Below are 19,356 nucleotides of genomic sequence, written 5' to 3'. Positions count from 1 at the left end.
TGGAGTCTCAGCTACTTGGGAGGCTGAGGCAGGAGAATTGCTTGAACCCAGGAGGTGGAGGTTGCAGTGAGCCGAGATTCCACCACTGCACTCTAGCCTGACAACAGAGCAAGCCTGTCTCAAAAAAAAAAAAAAAAAAAAAAGCAGTCTTCTATAACTCATTCATTCATTTATTCATTGATGGTATTTGAGGTAATCCTGAGCTTTGGAGCCTCACAGGCCTGAATTTGACTCCTGGCTCTGCCCTTTTCTATCAGGTTGCTTAGCCTCTCTGAGCCTAAAGACGAAGGAAGTAACACCCCGAAAGAGTAGGTGAAGGGCTCTGCTCCATAGAAGGCGCTCCATTAATATTGGCCGTCTTGTTTCATTTTCTAGGTAGCTGACCCTTCATGTGTCTCAGGCCTGCTGGGAATCCAGTCTTTCTCCTTCATCCTGCATAGAAAGGGTGGGCACCTGAGATGACAGGCAGCTCCAGGCCCATGGTCAGTGTCGCTCTGGGGGATGGCAGCTTATCTTGAGGGAGTTCCTAGAGGCAAAGCCCAGCCTTGACAACCATCTCCCTGAAGAGTGCCATCTTGTCCACTCCTCTCATTCTGAAAAAAGAAAATACTGGGGTGCAAAACATATCCTTTATCCTGGTAACAAAGTGAATGAATTCCACACTTTCCTATATTCCAAATCCAGCCCTGTTTCAGATGATCAAATACCTTTCCCATTATAAATGGATTTCTTCCTTTCAAGAGTTTGTACAGACTAGGATCTACTTATTTTGGGGTTCCTACCACCCAGAACAGTGCCTGACACAGAGTAGGTGCTGGCTAAATATATGTTAAGTGAGTGAATGAAGGAACTGAATACACCCCTGCCAAGTAGGCCCTTTTTAGGATTTCCAGGGCTCCCTCCGAGGGAGAGCTCCCTGGTGTGCTGGTGGCAAAGTACTCATAAGACCTCGGTCAGCTCCATGAACTGGAATCAACAGGTGGATTTGAGTGCAAGAGCTTCTCATCAGGCCTCTACATGAGGTCATCAGTGCACCACTGAAACACTCCAGTGGGAATGTAAGAGCCCGGATTCCTAACGCTGGACACTATTCTGATGAATACCTGGTGGGCTTTCGTAAAGAAGAACTCAACTCACTTGGGAAACAGCTTTGGACATGAGACTTTGAAGAAGAGAAAGCTTTTCCTTGGCAGAGATGGAACTCTAGTTGCAGGGGACAACTAGTCATCATTGACTGTCTTTTTTCAGAGTCTATGGTGGCAGCCAGATGTCCCAGCCACATGCTGACTTTTCTGTCCTTCCTTTATTAACAAACCCCAAGAAACCAAGTGTCCAGACGGCCAGACTGCAAGGCTTTTTGATGATAATATCTCTTGGTTGGGACATGACTAAAACACATTTCTAAATAGTACACAAACCTTCAGGAAAAGGTGACCCCAGAGACACAGAACACTTCTCTTGGCCGACAAGTTGAGTGCCGACTCCCGGGGCCCATGTTCTCTGCTAGTCCTGACTTCCTTCCTTAGGAATCGTGCTGGAGCCTATCCATACCCGTCCTGATGGGCGTCATCAGAATCTGGGCTTGCTGGTGATATTCCATCATCCCTGAAACACACACTCAGTAAAAGGCATCTGAACTAATTCAGAACAAAGAGAGAACTGCGTTTCTGATGATCCAGGCTTCCCTGGGGACCACCTGTCCCAGAGTCAGGGCTGACTGAGAATGCAGTGCTGGTGAGAAGCTGGTTCTGACGACAGTACACATCAGCCCCACACCACTTCCAGGGCTGTGACTCAGCTCAGCAGCAGCAGCCATGGCTCAAAGGCAGCATTGGCTCAACTCTGACTACCACCGACTTACCCTTCCTCTGAGCCCATGCCCAAGCCCTGTGCAAATGGCACCAACACCCTGAGTGCTCTAGGGGAGTAGCACCTGTTCTAAAGCTGACAGTGCTCATGGGCCATTTTTTTTTTTTAAACAAAATGTCACCCTACTGCCCAGGCAGTGGCACAGTCATAGCACCACTGTTTGGCACTTGAACTCCTGGGCTCAAGTGACCCTCATGCCGTAGACTCCTGAGGACATCACTCCTAGCTAAATTGTTTTGTTGGTGTTGAGACAGGGCTTCACTATGTTGCCCAGGCTATTAAAATCCTGGCCTCAAGCGGTCCTCCCACCTTGAGCTCACAAAAAGCTGGGAATACACATGTGAGCCATCATAGTAAAGTTGCTCAGCCCTGTAAGACCTCCCCGACCCAGGTATCATATGCCTAACATTCCTTCATTATAATTCATTCTTTGAATTCTTCCCTGCCCTCTTTCCAGACTAAACACCAATAGGAGCTTATGATTTCAGGGTGAATTCATAGTATATTTCCTATTTGAACAGAAAAGATCAAGAGCATCTTGCGGTGGTACTTCAAAGCCCTTCACATACAATGAAGGTGTCTTAATTTCAAACCTCAGGACCAGCCTTTTTTATGGTTAAAAATAGCATTCGCTTTTCCAGAAAGACTCATAATTAATGTGTGAAGGTCATTCACTGCACAGCTTCTTCAGGCCAAGGCTCATTTGGAAGAGAGCATTGGCTCACAGGTGGAGAGATCTGACCTCCGAAATGGTCATTCTCCTAGCAGAGTTGGGGTTCTGGTCTTCACTTTCACTCTTTTCTCTTAGATGAACATCCAGTTTTGTTTGGTTCTGCTTGGTTCTGTTTTCTCTAGAGCAAAAAAGGGCAGAGCCCACTTCAGTTAGAGCTCAGCTGTGTATCTGCAGGTTCTTCATCCATGGATTCAACCAACCTCAGATGAAAAATATTTGGTAGGCTGGGTGTGGTACTCCCTCCTGTAATCCCAGCACTTTGGGAGGCTGAGGCAGGAGGATCACTTGAGGCCCAGAGTTCAAGACCAGCCCTGGTGACATAGTGAGATCCTGTGTCTACAAAAAAAAGAAAGGCAAAAAAAAAAAAAAATTGGAAATAGAAAAGTACGGTTGTGTCTGTGCTGAGCATACACAGACTCCTGGGCATTTTTCTTGTCGTCATTCCCTAAACAGCAGAGTGTAATAACTATTTACATAGCATTTACATTGTATTGGGTAATGTAACTAATCTAGAGATTATTTAAAGTATATAGGAGGATATGTGTAGGTTATATGCAAATACTGCATCGTTTTATGTAAGGGACTTGAGTGCCTGTGGATTCTAATATCCTCAGGGGATCGGAGGTCCAATCCGCATGGATACCGAGGGGAATTGCATGTTACTCATTGATTCCTCAACACATCAGCTGCTTCCAGGCCTTCGGCACTTTCTCACCTCTGTGCCTTTGCTCATTATTCCTCGGCTCTGTCACTTCCCCAGTGATGTTTTTAAGCTGCCTTACAGAGAGACGAAGAAATCCAGCCAGTTTTTGAAAATCAAGACCAAACCAGAAACCCCAAATTATGCATCAGAACCGGGTCCAGCTGGCCTCTCTCCTTATCTACGCAACTTCCTCCCTACATACTTGTCTCCTAGGCTTCGTTTTTCCTGACCAGTTTGTGAATGTGATTCCGTTTCATTATTGTAAGTTTGTTATCTCTCTCAGTAGCTCTTACTTCCATGTAGATGTCTTGGAATTGACACCAGAGTCCTCTTTGCCTCTCAGGCTGGTTTTGCTGGTCACCAGTAATGACCTGTTACTAAATGCCAACACGCTTCATTTTCTGCTACTGGTAAGTCAACGTTCGCTTCTTTCATATCTTAAAATTCCAACCATCTTTCAATGACAAATTCAGCTTCTATGCATGACCAAATTTCTTCCTTCTCCATCTCAGCAGTTTATGTTTCTATTACACAGTCTGTCCCTGTGTAAACAGTATAATTGGCTCCATAAAACTGACTCTAGATTTGAGTCTCTTTGAGGGAAGACTTTTATTCGCTTTTTTTCTTTCTAGCAGCCTTTACTCTGCCTGGGTTCTGAAGGCTTGCCTTGGAAAATGACCGTTGAGATCGAGCAGAGGAATCTCCGAGCAGGAAATTGGGAAATACATTTGGATTTTCTCACTTTTAACAAGTTTCTGATGTTTTGTAATATGGCTAGCAAGTGAAAAAACTCTATTTTCATTTGGAATGAGAGTCGGAAGTACTGAGTTTTATCCCAGCTCTTGCTACTCTAATGGCAAGCATATTTAGGTTTTCCTTATCTTTCACAACCTGGAGTGTGTGTGCGCGCGCACGTGCACACTCATTGTTTCCCAACGTATAACGGTGATCTGAGAATCTTTAAAGATTCAGGCAGTATCACCCTTCCGACTATCAGCATGAAAGCTCACAGAACTCTGCACTTCTCTCTTCAGGCAGGAATATATACTCCCCTGCACATCACTCTTTGGATGGAAGTGAATGTTAATCAATATAAAGGAAATTATTATCTTGGCTGATTTCAAGTTGTCTACCATATGTCTCTGCAGGCTAGAATTTTCTACAAAGAACGATCATTGTCAGTTGATAACTGCCAGGTTCTACTCACCCCATCCCCAGAACGAAATGAGGGATATTTTATATGTGCATTTCATGTATCTTCCATGTAAGAATTATAACGGTTTAATGTTCAATTAGCTCCAAGAAGTGGTGATTAATTTTGCTACAAATAGTGATGAGTTTTTGTCTCCCAGGTGGTAAAAGGCTGAAGAACCTAGAATGCCAGCAAATTTGTTATTCTTTTAAATAGCTAACTACACAGTAATGAATTTTGTACAGTATTTTTCAACATGTGGTCCATGAAACATGAGTCTCTCAAAACCATTCTCAAAGAACAGGACTCTATTGTCAAATTAGTTTGTAAAATGCTAACTGTTGACTCTTCACTCTAGAAAAATTATAGTGAATGGATATTAAATATGTATATTATATTTATATTGAAGACTGAACATTCCCAAGTAAATGCAATTGAGTTTATTTTCTATAATCCGGTATTTTCCAAGCTTGGTTAGCACAGATATTATATTATCATCCCAGGGAACTAGTTCCCCTTAGGACATATGCTGGGAACTGTTGCCCTTGAGAATATCCTCTTAGAAGTTCATGGAACTCCACACCGCTCTCCAGTAGGCAAGGCATGTTTATTACTATAGGATAAGATAATAGCTCATGACTGATAAGCGTCCTAAGAGCAGACACATCGATCGGTTCACAATTAGGCTTTTTTTCCCTCAAATTCAAAAGGCCCGAGCCGTGAGCAGCAGCACTTACTCAATCTGCTTCCAATTTGCACATTCTAAACACAATCTGATTTTCAGGTAAGAGGATGATAAAATTGTTTTTACACAGAAATCTGCCTTTTATAAATGTCTTAAACTTTTTGGCTCCAGATAAATCAGAAGTATCCCGAGAATAATGATCTTTTGAGTATTCTGTTTTGGTTTTTTTTTTTCCACCACAGTCTCTTAAAAAACTTACAAGGTTTGACTCCCAAATTGACAATCAAGTTGGCTTAAATCCATCTGTTCAGTTCTAATTCCAACATGGAAAAAGAGAACTGGGGAGAACTGAACTATTCTGAATAGCATCTGGGTATTAGAAAAACAAAGAGGAGGTAGGATTTAATCACCCAATGAGGAACTCATGCCGCACGCCCTGTGGCAGGAAATGGCACATTTTGGTCACTTCCACTCAGGGCAGAATGGAGTCCGGGGTGAGGAAGTGACACTCAGCTACCAAGGGAGGGCTGGCCCCTGTCTACTCAGCAGCAAAGTGGGGAAGCAGAATGAGTTTCTTTCCAGTATGCTTTTCTTGGACAAGCCTTCTATGTCTCGTAACTCAGAAGTTCCTCCCATGATCTCTCCCCCGATTCAACTGTCCATGTCCTCTCTCACTTCTCTTCTCCCTTTCTTAATGAAAACCATCTCTCAGAAAGTTATTTCTAACCAAAGCCTAACTGTCTAATGATGTTGACAATGTTTTTCTTCCCAGAAGTCTTTGAATATTAATAAGGATAAAATGGCTCCTGAAATTTCTTGTCTGGTCAAAGTCTAGCCCCATCCCAGCAGTTTATCATGAGAAAGCAGCCATCTGCAGATGACCTGCCTCTCCCTGCAATATTGGCATTTTTTGTTTTTTGAGTCAGAGTTTCTCTCTGTTGCCAAGGCTGGAGTGCAGTGGTGTGATCACAGCTTACTACAGCCTCGTCCTCCTGGGCTCAAGTGATTTTTCTGCCTTGGCCTTCTGCGTAGCTAGGATTACAAGCATAAGCCATCATGCCTTGCTATTTAAAAAATTTTTTTAGAGATGGGGGTCTTGCCATGTTGCCCAGGCTGATCTTGAACTCCCGACTTTAAGCAATCCTCCCATCTTGCCTTCCCAAAGTGCTAAGATTACAGGCATGTGCTACCATGCCCAGCCAATAATAACTTTTAATAAGAGTTACCATATATTGCTTTCTTTCTACGTGGCAGGCACCATATTGAGTGTTTTCTGTTATTTAATTTCCTCAACAGCTTACAAGTTTGAAGAGCAGCTTCCTTTTAGAAATGAGGAAAAAGCCCTGAGAGAAGTGAAATAATTTTTTTCCCAAGTTGATTGATGACAGAGCTAGAATTTGAATTGAGATGCTCCAAATCCCAAGCACGTGCATCTGGTGACTCTGCACACTTTCTGCCAGAGGCCTCCCTGAACAGGGATCAGCGGTTCTCACCTCGCAGCTGCAGCAAGTGGTGAATGACTGCAGGCCCCAATCCTGTCAGCTGCCCATGGGTAAGCCTCTCAGACCCTCTTCTTCCCAGGTCTTCTAAATACACACGATCACTAGCAGCCCTCATCGCTGCTACCTACCCAGGAATCCCTTCATCCCTGCTCCCCTTTCCTAGGTTGACATTCCTGCTTCTGAACACCTGGCTCCTAACACATTATATAAGCCCTTCTTTTCCTCATGAGCCCCTTCCGCCACATTCATCCCTTGGCTAGGGGGATGTAATAGGAAAATATATTTTTATTAGAGGTTGTCTCAGTGTTTCCTCAAATCACATTATACATGTGTAAATGTGTGAATAAATATATATACACGACCATATAAACCTGTATATATGTCTATAAATACACACGCACACACAAATATTATATATGCCACCTGATGGTTGCTGAATCGTACTGTCCTTGCTATTCTGCTACTTGGACCTTGTTCAAGTGACACTTCTTGGCAAACGGGGAAATGTTGGCTGACGTGAGCATCCCAAGTTTCTGTTTCTTATCAACAGTGTGGAACTGATTTCTGAACAATTAAGCAACTGGGTGAAACTATTTCTGCCCAAGGGCAGTCAATGTAAGGAAGTTGATTCAGCTACTTTACCTCTCAACAAATTTAGCGTCCAGCAAATACTTATAGAATATCCACGTAAGAGGCACCGTGATGGGCACCGCCAACCAAAAAGTGATCAAGGCAGGTGTCAAGCCACAGAGGTTTATTTTGCCAAGGTCAAGGACGTGCCTGGGAAAAAACGCCAGTTGCAGGGACATATATGACCTGTGAGTTTTCCAAAAGGGTTTTGGGAATTTCTGCATCTAAGAGGAAAGAGCAAGCAAGAGGGAAAAAAGGAGGGGGGAGGGTAGGCAGTGAAGTAGGTGGTTACATTCTAGTGAGGCTCTGATAAGCCTTAGTTAACTACATTTTACACGGGAGAAGAGGGTGTAGAGGGAAAAGTCAATGATGCCTTGTCTCATGCTCAGTAAATCTACATTTTATTTAAGACAGAGTATTATAGACATGAGAAAAGAGGAGTAGAGGAAATGAGGCTATGACATGGGGCTGTGAAATTACAGCTATCTGCTCCAGAACAAAAGGAAGGCAGGATTGGTGCCTTCATTCCCAACTTTAACTTTCCTTTTGGCATAGTGAGTTTGGGGTCTTGAGATTCTATTTGTTTCACAGCACTGAGAATGTGAAGTTGAAAAGATGGTTCTACCCTCACGTGGCTCATCTTCACAGAAAAACAGAGGGCCAAAGCATCTAATAGAATGAAAACATTGCTATTGTGGCCTCATGGACAAAGGGCTCTGGAAGAAGAGAAGGCTATTTCTTGTTTATGAGACAAAGTTTTTTCTTTTTAAAATCGATAAATGCTTGGTGTCCTTAAGTAGATTCAAAGTCCTTGAAGAGAAAGAAAATTCAGTTTTTGGTTCTCTCTTGCTCCATGTTAGCATTTAGTAGAGTCATCTGCCTACAGTCAAGCTTTGAGTTGTGAGGCAGGTTACTTGTGTGTTACATAAGGAACCACTGAGATGCCTCCCAGAGGTGTCCTAAGGACAAGCTAATAGAAACGAGGCCAAAGTGTTTTGTTAGTGAAAAGCTGAAGAGGACTGCGGAAACATTTCACTGTGACCTAATGAAAGGAAAAGAGAATGCAGGAGAGAAAGCCAGACTTGCAGAACAGCTTGCGGACCACCGAAGCATCTTTTGTCTGACAAAATATGAAAACCCACATGAGGCACTGGCCATATCACCCATTGACCAGGGAGCCTTGAGGAAAACACTGGGAAATGGACTGCTGAAGGAAGCCCTGCCCCTGGCTAAAGAAGGCTGAGGGGCTTGGTTCACGTTGCAGGTGTTTTCAATTTCTGATCATCAAGGCACCAGGATACCTGGGCAGAGCTTTGCTCATGGCACCACTAAGACAGAGAGGAGAGCACTTTGCCTGGGGGCATTCACCTGGCTCCCCCCTAGAGCAAAGGAGGTTGCAAAGTTATGACCATGCAAATCAACTCGAGGTGTCTGGATGATTCTATTTAGTAGTCAGCTGCCCCAAATTATGGCTCCCCTTCTGCTACTCCTTACACAAGCCTACAACACGTCCTTACAGAACCTTGGTTGATGATGTCTAGATTGAGTGGAATAGTTGATAGTGTCAAATAAAAAGGAGATGATGCCACTAGTCATAGGGACAGGAGGCAGGGAAATTCTGGGAAGAAGAGGGAGGGTGTGTCCCAGGCAAGGGCCCTACCCTCAAGCCTGGAACCTTGGCCCAAAATGAGAACATACATTCTTGTTTTCCTGCTTGAATGTTGCCTTTTCCAAAACCACCCATGGCCTATCCCACCCCACCCCGCATCCTGCGCACATAAAAACCCCAGGCTCTGCCAGCAGAGAGAGAAGAGGAGAGCAACTGGACATTGTAGACTATGTTGAGCATAGAGAAAAGCAGCTTGAGTTCGGAGGAACAGCTTGACGGTGTAGCGTCAGAGAGGAGTTCGGCCAAGGATGACTGGACTCCAGGGGAAGATTACCTTCCTGCTATGTCCTCCTTTCAACCCCCCATCCCGCTGAGAGCCAGTTTCATCGACAATAAGATCCCCCACACTTACCATTTTCAATTCATTCGTGTGACCTCATGCTTCTGGGATGCTGGACTAGAGTTGGGAGCCACAAGTGCGCATGCAAAAGGCTGCCATATTGGCCCTCCACTGAGCTCTTAATACTTAAGTCATCTGCAGATGGCAATGCTAAAAGAACACTGACTGGGGCTTAAGGGGCGGGGGACCCCTCTAGATGCTGCCATGGGGCTTATACAGAGTTCATTTCTACTGGCACCCAAAAGCACTCACCCCAGCTCCCATACCTGCTCACCTGAGTGGTCCTTCCTGTGGGGGGCTGAGCACACTGGGTTCAAGTGAGTGGACTTCACCCCTGCCAGTGCTGAAGCACCTGGCTAGTTCCTGCGCCCATGCTCCAGTGTCTACCAGCCAGGGGGCAGTTTCCTGCATAAAACAGAGTGCCACTCTGAACCTCCAAGACCTGTCTGGGCATCTGTTTTTTAAAAATCATTTAATTGTTTTTACAACTTTCTTAATAAATACCTAAATCATTCATAAAAGCAGATAACCATAAGTCACGTGCTTAGCGATCAACATTTAACCTTATGAAGTTAAAGGACATTCTATGGATTCTTTGCCTTGGAGTTCCTAACATTTTGAAAAGAAGGTTGTGTCATTTCCTACAGCCAAAAATTGCTGTTCTTTGGTTAACTGTCCAACATTCAACTTTCATTACACTACACTTTGATTTTCTATTCACCTGTCTATACCTTGCACTAGACTGAATTTCACAAGGGCAGGAATTATCTCTTGCTCAGTATCTTGTGCCCAGCTTGGCATATACAAGTAGGTGTTAAGATTTTGATTGAATGAATGAATAAATAATATGTTAATGTAACAGAGATAGGGTCTTGGCTTGTCATTAGGTCTTAGCTAAATCAAGATAGCACTTGGTCCTAATCATTTTTTACATGGGACAATTCTTACTCTCCTGAGTTACACTGGTACTTACTGAATTTCTGTTCTGCCATCAGAAATGCAAATTAATTACGCAGATTGCATCTCTTTACATTCTGGACAATTAACCTGCAAACTGGTATAAATTCTAGTCTTCTTATCGCATTGCAAAAGGATAAAAGAAGGCTTTGTCTTTTATTGCAGAATGAGATGAAAACACAGAGCTGTTTCCCTTCCACCCTGAGCTATAGCTTTGGGCTAGGTCCAATGCCACGTAGCCGGATCCCAAGCCCAGGGCTTCCCTGCCAGAAGCAAGACTGAGAGGTGCTGTGGGAGTCAGCTGGAAACTCAGCTGTGGAGGCTTAAGGTTCCACGTACAGGCTCCTGAGACTCCCACACATGTGCTCAATTATTTGCAGTTAGGGCCTGGTTTTCCAAACTGGCACATGAACAAACAGGGCTCCTGTTCCTTAGGGCACAAGAAAACTATTATAGAGTTGAAAGCAAAGCATGTAAATGATGAGGCCCCAGATTTGAGAAATTACAGGCTTGGACATCTACAGGAGCCATTTTAAAGATAAACAGAAGAGAGGAGGAGCTTGTTTGTGTCTTTATCTCCATGGACCAAGTAGGGACAGCCAGACTGCAGCGGCTGGGGAGAAGGTGTGTCCAGACTTGTAATGTAATATGACTTCCTTCAATGCCATGAGACTTAGTCCACAGAATCTAAGTAGGAAGGCAGATGAAGTAGGGGAAGTGAGGAAAGCTTGCAGTTGAGTTACACGTTGCCTTGGAGGCATTGCACATCATTTGAGCACAATTTACTCCCAGTTACATCAGACCTTCTTTTCCACCCACTTCTGGGCAGCTTCCGAATGTGCCCTAGCATTGCAGATTCATTAGCATAGGGGTTCAGGCTTGCTTTTAGCCTTAGCAGAGAAAGAAGATGTTCTTCTCTGAGTAATTTCTTTAAATTTAGAAGACTTTCTGACCCAGAATCTTATTTCCCCAAAGAAAAGAAAGAAGAGAAGCACAACCTCAAAGGGTTTGGAAAGCTTATCATGTTGGAAGATAGATATTCATTCCTCTTGACTAATTATTACAATCCTCTTGTGGGGGGAGGAGGAAGGAGGGGGATGGACCTCAGGAGTGGGGCGTCAGGAAAAAAGGAAGTAGATACTCCAGCCAGCCCCCATTCCCCGTGAGATAAACTGGGGGGCTGATGTCAACATTGGCAAATGACTATAGCATCTTGCTTTCATCCAGACAATCTGCAAAGAGCTATGTGCAATTCATTTCATGCCCTCTTCACAGCTGAGAGGTCAGCCAGGTGGCATCATTACCCCACAGTGAGCTGCTCCTCCTCTCTGCCTCCAGAGCACACAGCTCATGTTGCCCCCAGAGCACTGATCAGATTGTGTCCTAGCCACTCTTTCTAAAGTGTTCACGTGGGGTTGGGCATTGTGCCTATTTCAGAGGACTCGGGAAGACCTAAACTTTCATCTGCCAAGCCCATTCCCTCCTGCCTGATTCCCTGAGATGTACAAATAAGTGATAATGGGTGCGAAACCAAAGGCTCACTTAATTTTCAGCCAAGTTCCTTTCAGACTGTGGCACTGGGATGTGCCTAAATGGGGCCTCTCTGGATCCCTAAACATAAATGTAGTGTTGAACCCCAAATAAAAAGCCTGTTCATTTGTGAAAAAAGAGAAAAGAGAGCCAGAGGCTCCATTCTAGTGGTGCGAACTCTGTCTTTCTCCCAAACCTTCCCCAAGGGAGAGAGCGGAAGTGGGCATGTACAGCTGAAGTACAGGAAGCAGGAGGAATCAGTCTTGCCCAAATGAAACCCTGTAAAACCTGTGGCCCCACCCTGTGGCAGATGGGACCCAGTGTGTGTCCTGGAAGCTGGCTGTCGGCGGGGCAGGGGGCAGGGTTAGTATAGGCGAAGGTAGGGGCTGCTTCTCCTCTACACACGTGTATTATTCTGTCTCCCTTAGCCTACTAGCCTATGAGCTTTCTGAGGGCATGCACTGGGTCTTAAGTATCGCCGAAGCTCCAGCCCACTTTCTAACACACCGTGCAGCACAGAGCAGGCTCAGGGGAGATTCCTCCGTGTCAAAAGGAGATGGGGCTCAGAGATGTCAGGGGACTGCTCAGATTCTGCGGCTAGCAAGTGGCTGATGAGTGGGACTCGGGTTTTAAAATTGTGTGCTTTCCTTACATTATGCTTCTCTGCGGTACGACATCTCTCCTGAACAGGCAGAAATGCATCCGAACAGAGCCTGGCTGGGGTTCATGACTCCTGCAAACACCCTGACCTTGAATGCAGACTTTCTGTGTGTTGATTTCTGAAGAGAGGCTCAGTGGTTTTCAACACATTCTCAAAGAAGTTTGGCACCTAAGGAGAAGTTAAGAACCAGTCTTTCAGGAGAATGCATTGAGATCTACTCTAAATAAAATGCATAGTGCCTATGTGCTGTAGGCACTAAATTAGGATCAGCCTCCTTCCTGCTTTTCTGAAAGTGAGGCAGCAGCAAATGGATGGAAGCCCAGTGACCACATCGCATCCTCACCTTTGGATGTGTCTGGCTTGGAGTTTCAAATTAGAAAAAGAATCGACTCATGTGGAAGCATATTTTCCCTAACTTGGAAAGAATAAAGAACATCACTTTCAGCCCTAATATATCTGTCAAGTGAAAATGGATGAAAATATCATGAAGATGACTGAGAGACAGATATGCCCAGACACCAATACCCACTAATAACCATATTACCTTAGAGGATTGAAACTTCAAAATGCCAGATTTTATGGTGCCCTTACATCACCAAACCTGAGCTAGAGAAACAACAACAAAAAAGAGCTGGTCATGTTAAAATTATGACCAAGAGAGGTTTTCTTTCAGAATTTGTTCTATTGTTTGGAGTGGTGGTCAGAGAAGAATGTTGATGGGCAGGAAATAGGAGGAAGGCCTTCTATGTATGATTTTGTGAATTATTGTATTTATTACTTAGCTCCTATATTAGCCAGGATAAGGTTGATTATGCTGTTGGAATAATCCCCACATCTCGGGGGATTAAAGACACAAAACTTTGTTGCTGCTGTATTACATGTCTACCATTGGCCAGGAGGGGCCTCTGCTCTTTGTAATTGTTAAGGGTCCCAGGTTGACCGGGTAGCCATCATTTTATGACAGCACTAGCTTCACACACGGTTTCAGAGTTGACTGGGGCAAGGTAATTGCTGCCCATATTCCACTAGCCAAGCAAGCCACATGGCCACACTTAGCCTCAATGAGACATGGGGATATGCACTTCTCATGTACCTAGAAGTGAGCCTGACTCAGGCATCCTTTCTATCCTGAATCGAGTTTTTAAAAGTCATGTGGAATAGAAAGAAAAACAAACCCAAACAGTATTTCTGCACTTCATCACAGTGACCATTTTGTATCTGATCTGGAGTTGAATAATAAATATTTACAATAGAAAGTTAATGCTTCCTGTGTAAGGGGCTCAGGTCTAAGATCTACGGAAAGAATATGCTTGAGAAGAATTTACTGACACATGCCTTCAATTAGGAATAGACCCTATGATAAAGCATATTGGGGAAGACTCACCTTAATTAGTTCTGGTTGCGTGAAAAATGAAAATGCTGAAGCTGTAGTTGTCACAGTGAGATGTGTGACCACAGAACGCACAGTCAGAGTTTCTGAGGCAGCTTCAACATGTGAAATTGCATGAGGTTGAAAGCACAGTTACTCTGGAAGACAGGTAATTTAACACTTGCTGGTCACTTTCAGACCATCAGCGAACCCCTTTACAAGGTCAAGGTGCTGTGTTTGTTTGGATAACAAGCGATATTGGAATGATACTAAAACTTGGAATAACACCGAGAAAATTACCATGGGCCCTGTGCAAGGATAACACACAAACTAGCAAAGCATTTAATATTTTGGGGCAAGACGAAAAATGTTCAGTGGATGGGTGGTGATGATGATTGTACATCACCGTAAATCAACTTAATCCCACTTAACTCTACACAGAAAAATGTTTATGATGCTAAATTTTATGTATTATATATTTTGCCATATTCAAAAATGTAAAATATCTTAATCATTTTTATATTGTTAGCATCGAACTGATAGTATTTTGGATACATTCATTAAATAAAATATATTATTAGCATTTTTTAAAAGCCAGCATGTTGCCTAAATCAAATTGGGGCAGACGTCTACTGTTGCTGTCACAGGCTGCATTTTATAATATTTATTTATAGTTATTTAAGGGGAAGATGATAACTAGCCAATAATGATACATTTTACTGGCCGGGCGCAGTGGCTCACACCTGTAATCTCAGCACTTGGGAGCCCGAGGCAGTAGATCATGAGGTCAGGAGTTCGAGACCAGCCTGACCAACATGGTGAAACCCCGTCTCTACTAAAAATACAAAAATTAGCTGGGTGTAGTGGCACATGCCTGTAATCTCAGCTACTCAGGCGGCTGAGGCAAGAGAACTGCTTGAACCCAGGGGGCGGAGGTTGCAGTGAGCCGAAATCGAGCCACTGCACTCCAGCCTGGGTGACAGAGCGAAACTCTGTCTCAAAAAAAGAATAGTAATAATATATTTTATGTTGAACACCAAATGCATAACGAGTGCAGGACTAATCATTGCAGATATAGTAACACACTTATGCCTTATAAAAACATTGATGGGTTATTATCTCCATTTACAGATGAAGAAACACAGCCCTTACAAAGTTGACTGGCTGGATATGGTGGCTCACACCTATAATCCCAGCACTTTGGAAAGCCGGGGTGGGCTGATCATTTGAGGTCAGGAGGTTGAAACCATCCTGGCCAACATGGTGAAACTCTGTCTCTACTAAAAATCCAAAAATCAACTGGGCATAGTGGTGGGCACCTATAATCCCTGCTGCTCAGGAGGCCGAAGCAGGAGAATTGCTTGAGCCCAGGAGGCAGATGTTGCTGTAAACAGAGATCACGCCACTGTACTCCAGCCTGGGCGACAGAGCAAAACTCTGTCTCAAAGAACAAACAAACGAACAAACAAACAACAAACAAAAAAGTTGCCTGATTCAAGGTCACATGGCTGATAAGGGCCAGGAAACTAACCCAGGCCAGTTGGCTCCAAAACCTGCTGGGTAAGTTGAGGTTACCCATAAAAACAGGAGCAAATGGCAGCCATGAACTCAGGGCCTTGGGCAGGGGCTAGAATGGTGGCTGGATCAGCCAGGGGGAGACAAAGCTGAAGTTCCAGAAGATGTGTATCTGTGTAAGCCAGGCTTGGTTACAAGGGAAGACACCGCAGCCGTATTGTCAGGAATGGAGGACAGATAAAAAGAGCAGGGAAAAGCTTAAGCCCAAACCAAGGATTTAGAAAACATGTTGTCTACTCCTTTTCTGGAGGAATCCTGCCCTCCAGGGCTGCAGTATCAGTGAGCACATGCAGCACCCTTTCCTGTGAGTTCCAGGTGGTGCCTGTCCCTGGCTGTGGGATTTCCTCTTCACGTCTGCAGGCTTGGTGGAGAAGCCACCTGCTGAGGGCAAGTGTCTCGGATGGTCCAGTCTACCATCAGTTAGTGAGTGAGTCCATTCAATGCAGAGGAGCCAGTGGACTTGGTGACACTCACAGGCTACCCCTTCAACCACTGGCTGATAAAGGTGGCGAGAACTATAATAGTTTTGGTGGACAACCCACACAGCTCTGGGAAGGGCTGGGATTGAGAGAACTCACACCTGCCTGCACTCCCGCACGTGCTCCCTCTCCACACCTGCCTGCGCTCCTCCTGAAACACAGTTCCCCCAGATAACCACGTGCTCACTCCCTCACCTCACTCAGGTTTTTCCTTTTCAAAGATGTCTTCCTTAGCCATTGAATTTAATTTGATCCTCTATCTTCAACCTGCATCCCTATCTCTGTCATGCCTGCTCTTTTACTCCCTAACGTACATTTCCGTCGTGTATTTGTTTGTTGCCCCCTCCTCCTGCTAGAATGTCAGCTCCACGAGGGCAGGGCTTTTTGTCTATTGTGTTTACTACTGTAATCCCAGTGCCTAGAACGGGTCCTGTAGAATGAATGAATGATAATATGCATTGTCTAGCACAGAGCTGAGCCCTAAACTAAGTGCTTAAATATTTCCATCCCTAATTTTTCCACTGAGCCACAAACGTAGAGTAGTTTCAACTGCCAATCTGACAACTTCACTTGGCTAAGAAGAATGATAAACTAACCTGGCCCTGGGGAAACTCTGACTGGCACTGACCTTCTTCCCCTAATATCCTTGACTTGATCTCCCTCATCTCACTTAAGGTTACCATCATCCACCCAGACACCTCACCAAAAATCATCCTTAATTCCTTTCCTTCCTGTTCACTCCCATCCAGTCCATCAGCAAACGTGTTGGCTTTATCTCCAAGATGAACTCCTGCTGTGTCAACTTCACCTTATCTCCAGAAACTATTCTAGTCCAAGCCCAGCCATCAGAATTTCCTACCTGGGGTATGCATACTCTATTAATTATTCTTTTTGCACTCATGTCCTCCTATAATCCCTACCCTATAAAGCAGACAGGATAATCTTTTAAAATGCAAAGTAGATGATGTCACTTCCCTGTGAAAAATTCCTCCTAGGGTCACCACTGAATATAGACTAAGATTTAGGCTCTTTCTTTGGTTTCCAATGTCCCACACGGCTGGCTCTGCCTCTCAGATAAACTCATCTGCTACCACACACTGGATCGCTTACCCTCCTATGCCCTATTCTCCCCTGCATGTCCTCAGAGCAAGTCAAGCTCATTCCTGCTTAGGGACCTTGGCTCCTGCTCTTTTCGCTACCTGGACTGCTGTGCTTCTACATCTTCACAAAGCGGTCTTCATATCAACGCCTCCTATCTTCACAATGCACCTGCACAATGCTTCATATCAAATGGTACCTCCCCATCTAAATCCTATCACCTCCACCCTGGCCATTCTTCATCAAATCATTGTATTCTGTATCTTTGTTTCTTAGATTTTTTTAGCATGTGTTACTATCTAAAATTACCAGGTAGATTTGTTTACTTTTTAATTTTTCTCCTCCTGCCCATTCCCACCCTAGGTAGCATGTAAACTTCCTTCCATGTGAGAAAAATCCTTATCTGCATAGTTTACAGTTTGCCACTGGGACCCGAGTGCCTCGCATAGTGCCAGGCTTGTCACAGGTGATCAATGAAATTTGTTACGTAAATGAACTGTTACTGAGCTAAATAGAACTGCAGTAATATCCCCATGTAATAGACACTTAGTGATTTAAGTCATTTGCCCAAAGGTATGCAGCCAGTAAATGGCAGAGGAAACTACGGTTCATAGCTGGGAGCCAGTGGTACCTGGCAGAATGTATTCTCTTGGTAAGGCTAAATTGTCAGGAGCATCTGACCTTAAAGACCTGAGGCTTAGATGCGTGCCCAGTCACCTACCAGGCTGGAGCTTCAGAGAGCTAGTGACCAGTCAGGGAAGCCTGACCTTGAAGAGTGGGGTACCAACAGTGGGGGTATCAAGAGTGAGAGAGTGGGGTACTTTCAGAGACTGGCCAGAGGTCTCACGGAGTAATTCATAGTGAAGCCCACCACAGGGGCCCCAGGTTGGGTAAAGGTAGAAATAAATTTGGCCACCAGAGTGAGGATTCCAGGGTAGCACTTCCCATGTCTGAAAGCCTGGCTAACACTGCCTGCTTCCTTGTCTGGCTTTATGGTAGTCATTCTCCTCTCCCTGTTTAGAAGGCATCCCAGTCTTATCCTTCTGGGCAATTCATGCTCAGCGAAATTTCCAGCCCTGTGTCCCCTAGTGACATGTGTGTCTTGGCATGACACAAAGAGCCAATATATACTAAGACAGCTCTGTTAGTAAACTGTACGGTGTTTAAGGAGCCAAGTGAAATCAGAATAGTATTATCTGTCTGCTTAGCTCGTGAATGTAATGCATAATCTCATACGAGGAGCAAACAGAGAGAGAGACAGAGAAACCTCAGTTTCAAGAAGTCTTGTTTGACCTCCCCATCATGTGCAACGGCTTCCTGGGTGTTCACATTGCTGGGTTCAAGTCTCCAAAATAGTCAGTAGGCAGAAAGTCTCCTCTGTTTGATAACAGCTCTAGATCTGTCAGTTAAGTTGCCAACTCTAATTTGTAAATTCTCTTCTGTAAAGATTGCACAATTGTGCTCATTTTCTGTTGACTGTGGGCTGGCTAATGGCTGCTAATGAGTCAGCTGCTAAGTGACTCACCATTGCGTCAATAACAGAACAGATCCCTTCGTCCCTGAATCTGCTGGAGGAAAATGATGTCTTCCTTTGACAATGTGTCCCTTTTGGCCCCCACTGAGAACTCATGACCTGATGTATTGTGTAAAGCATCCCATCCTTAAAGAGCCCACTCTATCCACTCAGTGAAAACCAAGAGGAATATTCCAAGTTTCTGATGTTTTTCTATTTTTGGGTTTTGTTTCCCTCGCTGCAGAATGTTCCCACTTGCATTCTGTTTAGTAAACTAGAAAGTCTCATCTTTCTTCTTGTGTAAGGTGTGCTACTGTTGATGGTATTCTGTGAGCTCTGGGTGACTTAAGGTGTGTCAGAATAGATTGGTAGGAGGAAGAGACAAAGGTGAGTCAGGGTCTGGTTTATGTGCAGCCTTTGGTGAGTCAGGGTCTGGTTTACGCGCAGATGCACAGTTGGCACGGGCAGGAAGACAGAAAATCAGGAATAACTGAACAATCAGCTAGCCTTGGGGGGATTTTCCACAATGTAATGGTTACTCAGCAAAATAAATGTCCTAAGTGGCCCCTCTCAAAGAAAACCCAGTACTGCATACACAAATATAAACTGGCAACAGTTTAAACAATAGTGCTCTAGGTACGACAAATAAGATGTTTCACCAGGTGTGGTGGCTCACGCCTGTAATCCCAGCACTTTGGGAGGCTGAGGTGGGCTGATCATGAGGTCAGGAGTTCAAGATCAGCCTGGCCAATATGGTGAAACCCCATTTCTACTAAAAATACAAAATTTAGCTGGGTGTGGTGGTGGGTGCCTGTAATCTTAGCTACTGGGGAGGCTGAGGCAGGAGAATG

General features: G+C 44.4%; 1 long non-coding RNA gene and 1 pseudogene across 3 annotated transcripts in view; one reads left to right on the top strand and one right to left on the bottom strand.

Moving 5' to 3' along the window:
• LOC118149431 (uncharacterized) overlaps nucleotides 1-19,356 on the bottom strand; it is a 73,747-nt gene that overhangs the window by 17,547 nt on the left and 36,844 nt on the right. For 2 of the 3 annotated variants that reach the window (XR_013530010.1, XR_013530011.1), the window contains exon 4: nucleotides 13,856-13,998. The exons of the other annotated variant lie outside the window; for it this stretch is intronic. This is a non-coding gene — a long non-coding RNA (uncharacterized LOC118149431). The remainder of the gene's footprint in view (nucleotides 1-13,855; nucleotides 13,999-19,356) is intronic. 3 annotated transcript variants of the gene reach the window in all.
• On the top strand, nucleotides 14,093-14,193 carry LOC118149590 (U6 spliceosomal RNA; annotated as a pseudogene).

This window comes from Callithrix jacchus, chromosome 19 (genome assembly GCF_049354715.1).
Source record: "Callithrix jacchus isolate 240 chromosome 19, calJac240_pri, whole genome shotgun sequence".
Lineage (NCBI taxonomy): Eukaryota > Metazoa > Chordata > Mammalia > Primates > Cebidae > Callithrix > Callithrix jacchus.
Note: the sequence above shows the minus strand (reverse complement) of the source record. Positions and strands in the feature narration are given on the sequence as shown.